Genomic DNA, 5,747 nt, shown 5'->3' with positions numbered 1-5,747 from the left:
CAACCTTTCACACTACATACGGCGGTGAATCTCTCAAGGTCATTCTTCTTCTTAATTACCTCATATCCAGTTCTCATGTAGTATTTTTGGCATGCTATACGTACGGCATCAACACCACCATAGAATAATTGATCTGTATCATCAAAAATCTTATCCCAACCATCTGAAAAAAACACTCTTGGGGCTTCTTTACCTTCTTTCAAATAACTATTCTTTGCACTGACAACTAAGTCTGCATTACTGTCAACTTCCATACGCCTAGATGCGCCATTTGAAATTACATCCGCGTGCAAATCAAAGAAAGTTGTTTGCTTTGAAGAATGTAATGCAAAGATGCCCTGGAGTGTTACATCGGCAAGAATAGGAACTATCGCTTGATTCTGGAAATAGTTAACCAGAATAGTCGATGGAGTCAACCAACTCCACATATTACAGATGCAAAATTTCAAATCCTCTAAAGTTGAAAACGATGTAACCTCATATGCAAAATGATATTGCTTATGGTATACATGAGAATATATGGAGAAGTCTGGTTTGGGAGCAACGTCAGACATGTTAACCCTGTAAAAAATGACATGTACTGAGATGAAACAAAAAGAGTCTTTGTATTGACATGCTATAAGCAGTACGTATTGATATGTACTGACTCATATTGATATGTATTGGCATCTACTGCAGGATGAAAAGAGAGCATGCTATATGCAGTACGTATTGACATGTACTGACTCATATTGATATGTACTGGCATCTACTGCAGGATGAAAAAGAGCATACTATATGCAGTACGTATTGACATGTACTGACTCATATTGATATGTATTGGCATCTACTGCAGGATGAAAAGAGAGCATGCTATATGCAGTACGTATTGACATGTACTGACTCATATTGATATGTATTGGCATCTACTGTAGGATGAAAAAGAGCATGCTATATGCAGTACGTATTGACATGTATTGACTCATATTGATATGTATTGACATCTACTGTAGGATGAAAAGAGAGCATGCTATACGCAGTACGTATTGGCATGTACCGACTCATATTCATATGTATTGGCATCTACTGCAGAATGAAAAGAGAGCATGCTATATGCAGTATGTATTGGTAATACATACTACACGATCTGTCTAATGAAACTAAACAGAACATCAACAGAAAAACGTAGAAAATACAAAAATCAGATTACAAAAAACAGAACAGAAATCATAAAAAGAAATCATACCTTGTTCGAATCTGAGATAAACCTAATTCGAAGCTAATACCTAATTGAAACACACAAAAATCACGAAAATTACTTAAAAAACGAACGGAAATTACTTAGAAACTGAATTGACATTGTAAATCATCATAAAACAGAAATCATAAAAAGAAATCATAAAAAGATAACAATGTACATCATATACAATTATCCTGATAGAAATCGGATCAGAATAAACCTAATTATTCATCAAGATTTCTAGAACAACAGCATAAGAGGATGATTGAAAGGATAAATACCTTGGTTCGAAGCTCAGATGACCTAATTCGAAACTCAGAAGAACCTACTTCGAAGGTCAGATGAAGATGATTGAAAAACAGTACCAGAAATTGATTCTATCCAAAACGCAAAGTGAGAGAAACCGATCTGAGAAGAAAAAAAGAGGAAAGAAACTGACTTGGTTTTATGTTCGTCACTTTGAGTTGCAGAAGGGTATGTTGGGAATATTTGAAAGCTGGTCTTGTGTCAACCGCACGTGGATGGACTAGGGGATAAAGTTTCTGGTCCAAAAACATGTTTTTGGACCAGCGGATAAATCAATTCTGGGAGTGGACTAGCCAGTAACCGGTTCCCTCATTTCTGAACTAGCCAGTAATTCCTAGTTCCCCTAATTCAAACCATTACCAAAGCCCACGATCGCACAGCTCATCAATCATCCTCCTCCGACTCGGCTATAGCTTAACCGAGTTAACAGTAAACACGACTTCTAATTCTTTGCAGTTGCATGGAGCATTGAAGCTACTCCGTCTTCTGTCTTCCTCCTCCGGGGAGCAACCAAATTGAGGCTCTTTGCTGCCTTCTTCTCTCGTCCACTACAAAACCCCACAACCAGTACAGCCAACACCATTGATTCATTCGAAAGTAACCCATAGCTAGCTATCTGCACCACCTTCTAATCGATCACACAGCCCATGCAAATCCATTCTATATATCAACCATTGTTTCAACCATCTAATTCCTCCATCATGAACTTGATCACAACACGTGACAAGAATCAACAACATATATCAAGCTGATCCTTTTCAATCTCGGTCACCCACTTTGGTACAGAAGCTCAACCAAATCCATGTTGCCTGTATCACCATTCATGTCTGCATAAACTCCAGCTGCCAAATCCGGACACAATATCAACTCCATGGCAAATAATCACCAGCTTCAAGTCCATATGACCATCAACAATCTTAATTTCATTCGTTGTTGCTGCCAATCATTTCTCAGTTGAGAAATAGTATTCAAATTCAAAACTTAAGAAGAGAACCCCCAAAACAACTCCAATTAATACACGTCAGTCGGCTGCGACAGCTTAACACCGACTATCACCACATTCTTCTCCATCTATGTCCAAGACTTCTCAACATTCCATCCATCCACTTCTTCCATTATGGACTGAGGCATCAGCAAACACCATTGGCTGTAGTTTCTCGACTGGCAGCAACAGCTCTACCACTGCCATGAGTTCGAGAATCCAACATAATCCAGCACCGGCTTCTTACAAATCCATGCCAGTACCGAGTCCAAGAACAGTCTCTCTTTTGCATTCACAGATCTCTCTTCACCAGCTACTTTGCCAATCCATTCTCGACTTCTGTGTAGTCTCCAAACTCGGGCCATGCATAAACTCATTGTTGCTGCTGTTCTGTAACGAGATTGTTAATGGCTAATGAACCTCAGCTATCATTCCGTGGCGCGCTATCTGTTATCTTCGTTCACTTCAGCTTCTGATTTTGGGAGAATAGCATGAGCTCCATCTCGGCACCATTGAAACTGGTGATGACGACATCGGCAGCTGCTTGAAATTCCACCAAAGAAAATGCTCGAACTGCTGCTGCTCGGAGAAGGTTGAAACTGAGAACCTTTTCTCTTTCTTTATTAAATATCACTTGCCACAAACCACACAGACATGTGGTGGAGAAATGGACACATCGTCCACAAAATATTCACCCACTAGGCTTCACCTACTTGAACAAACAAAGACAGTTCTTTGTTTCCACTTTGATGTGCAAGTAGTAAAGCGATTCCATGCCGCTGATATATGGAGATATCAGGTCAGCTACAATTCATCATTATGGTTGCTGATATATGGAAATATCAGGTCAACCCCATTTCATTATTGTGGTTGTTGATACATGTAAATACCATGCCAACCCCATTTCAACATCGTGGTTGCTGATACATGGAAATACCAGGCCAACCCGGCTGCTGATACATGGAAATACCAGGCCAACATAATAAGTGCTGCTGATATATAGAAATACCAGGCCAGCATATTTGATCATTGTGGTTGCTGATACATGGAAATACCAGGCCAACCACATTTTATCATTGTGGTTGCTGATATATGGAAGTACCAGGCCAACCACATTTTGCCATTTTCGTCGCAAACACTATTAAGTCTCACATTTTGTTGTTTATTCGCTGGATAATCGAATTCACTTGTACTTTCTACAAAAGCACTAAAATAGTATTAATAACTAAAATATTGTATCCTAGCTAATATAAATATGGGTATAAAATGTAGCATTTATATGCTTATCATTGACTAACAGTGGTTGAACTTTGATTGCACCTAGTTTGTTTATGCTTGAGAATCTTCTCTTCTGATATAAGATTCACTCAAAATAGATTGAAGTTTTGACGGGGATCTTTAGACTGTTTGTAGATCTAAAGATGTCTTGTGATAATTCATTGTTAACAGACTCGGTTCTGTGTGTGATTGATCACAAGAGATTCAAGTTGATTGTGTGCAGGTGTTTATTGAAGATCTAAGAAGATTTGAAGACAAAAAAAGATTTCTTATTTGAGTTCATAATCTTTGGTGTGCACAAAACTTGATCGGCTGGGGATCCAACTATAATCGGTTTATCTTTGTGATAACCTTGATTGATTAGTTGAGTAGATCGGCGTCAATACAATTCTTTGTGCTTAAGAGTATCGATTGCATAGTCTAGACAATTACTTTGGCAGTTGTTGAATAGATAGATCTAAGAACCTGACAAATGAGTTTATTGGGATAAACGGAAGAGCCTTTTGTCAAACTCATATCACGTTGTTTGAAAAGAGTTGTTACCGAATAGATTTGTTGTTCCTTTACTGTTTGGAATACGAACCAAAGGAATTGTTCCAAGTGCATGACTTATTACAAGTTGGAGGCGCAGGGATACTGAGGGAACTAGGTGAATTATAGGTTTAGTTGCTTGGTCTCAACTATAAGAAGTTGGTTTAGATTTTGTATAACGGCTTAATCCTGAGAGTATTCAATTCTGGACAAGGTCCCGAGGTTTTTCTGCATTTGCGGTTTCCACGTTAACAAAATCTTGTTGTGTCTTTTACTTTTCTATTTCCGCAATTATAATTGTTTTTATTATAATTAGAAGTAAAATACACAAACGTTAATTCCTAATTACTTGATAGCAATCCTATAGTGTTTGGTTAAGTCCGAACCTATTATCAAGTAATCATACTTCTTTATTGTATTGTCTCGATCTCGTATCCATAAACGATTACACGAAGTGTGAACCAATTCGTTGTATTGTCTCGACTCAGTCCATAGACAATCACTTTCGGAGTAAGGACTTATAGGTGGAAAAGTTTTAGATTGAGGTATATTTGGGTACCCTCGTCTTTTCAATTGGTATCAGAGCAGGCAAACACAAAAAGATCTAACAATCTATGTTTGATGCGATCCAACCTATAAGACATGAGTCAAAGTAAAGTTAAGCGAGAGCGAAAACTAAAGAAAGACTCAGTTAACATATCACAAGACATTGGAAGTTTTGGTTTTAAGAAATGTTTAAAAGGGGCTTCTTCATCAAGTTCTACTTGCTCTTCTGAGAATAAGTTTGAAGGTTCTCTAGACGAGATTAAGTTAAGCCCTGTATTCGCAATCAATGATTCAGACTTTGAAAAATCTCTTTTTGGTGACGAGAATTTTTTGAGTTCCATGCTTAACATTTCTGATGAAAGATCAAGTGTAAAAATATCTGGACTAAAGGAATTGAGCAAACAATTTCTTTTTTGTTCTAATGAACTTGTTTCAGCACTTGAAAGAGAACGAGATTTAACTTTAAAGTTTTAGAATCTCGATGAAGAGCAGAACTTGCTGAAAGAAAAATTCTCACAACAAATACAGAGTCTTAAAGACAAATTATGTGCTAGTCTTTCTCAAACAAAATTATTTAAGAAAGATCGTGATACGGATTTTGAAAAAGTACACTTGTTGGAAGATAAACTTATTGAATCTGATGTAAGGATTAACTCTCAACAAAAGAATTTTGAAGAGAAAGAAAGTGAATATCCTTCACAAGAAAAATGCCTTAAGGATGATCTAGCTAGTGCTCTTGATAAAATCAAGATGTTGGAAGAAGAAAATTTGGACCTTAAAAAGTTCAATGCTAGCTCAAACAATTTAACCTCAATGTTAGAAGCAAGTAGAAATCATCATGATACACGAGGATTGGGCTATAAGGAAATAAATGCTTCAAATATT

The 5,747-nt window shown here is 37.3% G+C and overlaps 1 long non-coding RNA gene across 1 annotated transcript; it reads right to left on the bottom strand.

Moving 5' to 3' along the window:
- Positions 1-536: 536 nt before the first annotated feature.
- LOC113277602 lies at positions 537-3,085 on the bottom strand. Its single transcript, XR_003325013.1, has 3 exons — positions 1,501-3,085; positions 1,226-1,265; positions 537-561 (listed from the first exon to the last, which is right to left on the bottom strand). It is a non-coding gene; the product is annotated as an uncharacterized LOC113277602 (long non-coding RNA).
- Positions 3,086-5,747: the final 2,662 nt, after the last annotated feature.

Source organism: Papaver somniferum, chromosome 5 (assembly GCF_003573695.1).
Source record: "Papaver somniferum cultivar HN1 chromosome 5, ASM357369v1, whole genome shotgun sequence".
In the NCBI taxonomy this organism is placed as follows: domain Eukaryota; kingdom Viridiplantae; phylum Streptophyta; class Magnoliopsida; order Ranunculales; family Papaveraceae; genus Papaver; species Papaver somniferum.
The sequence above is the reverse complement of the archived record's forward strand: the minus strand, read 5'-3'. Positions and strand labels throughout refer to the sequence as shown.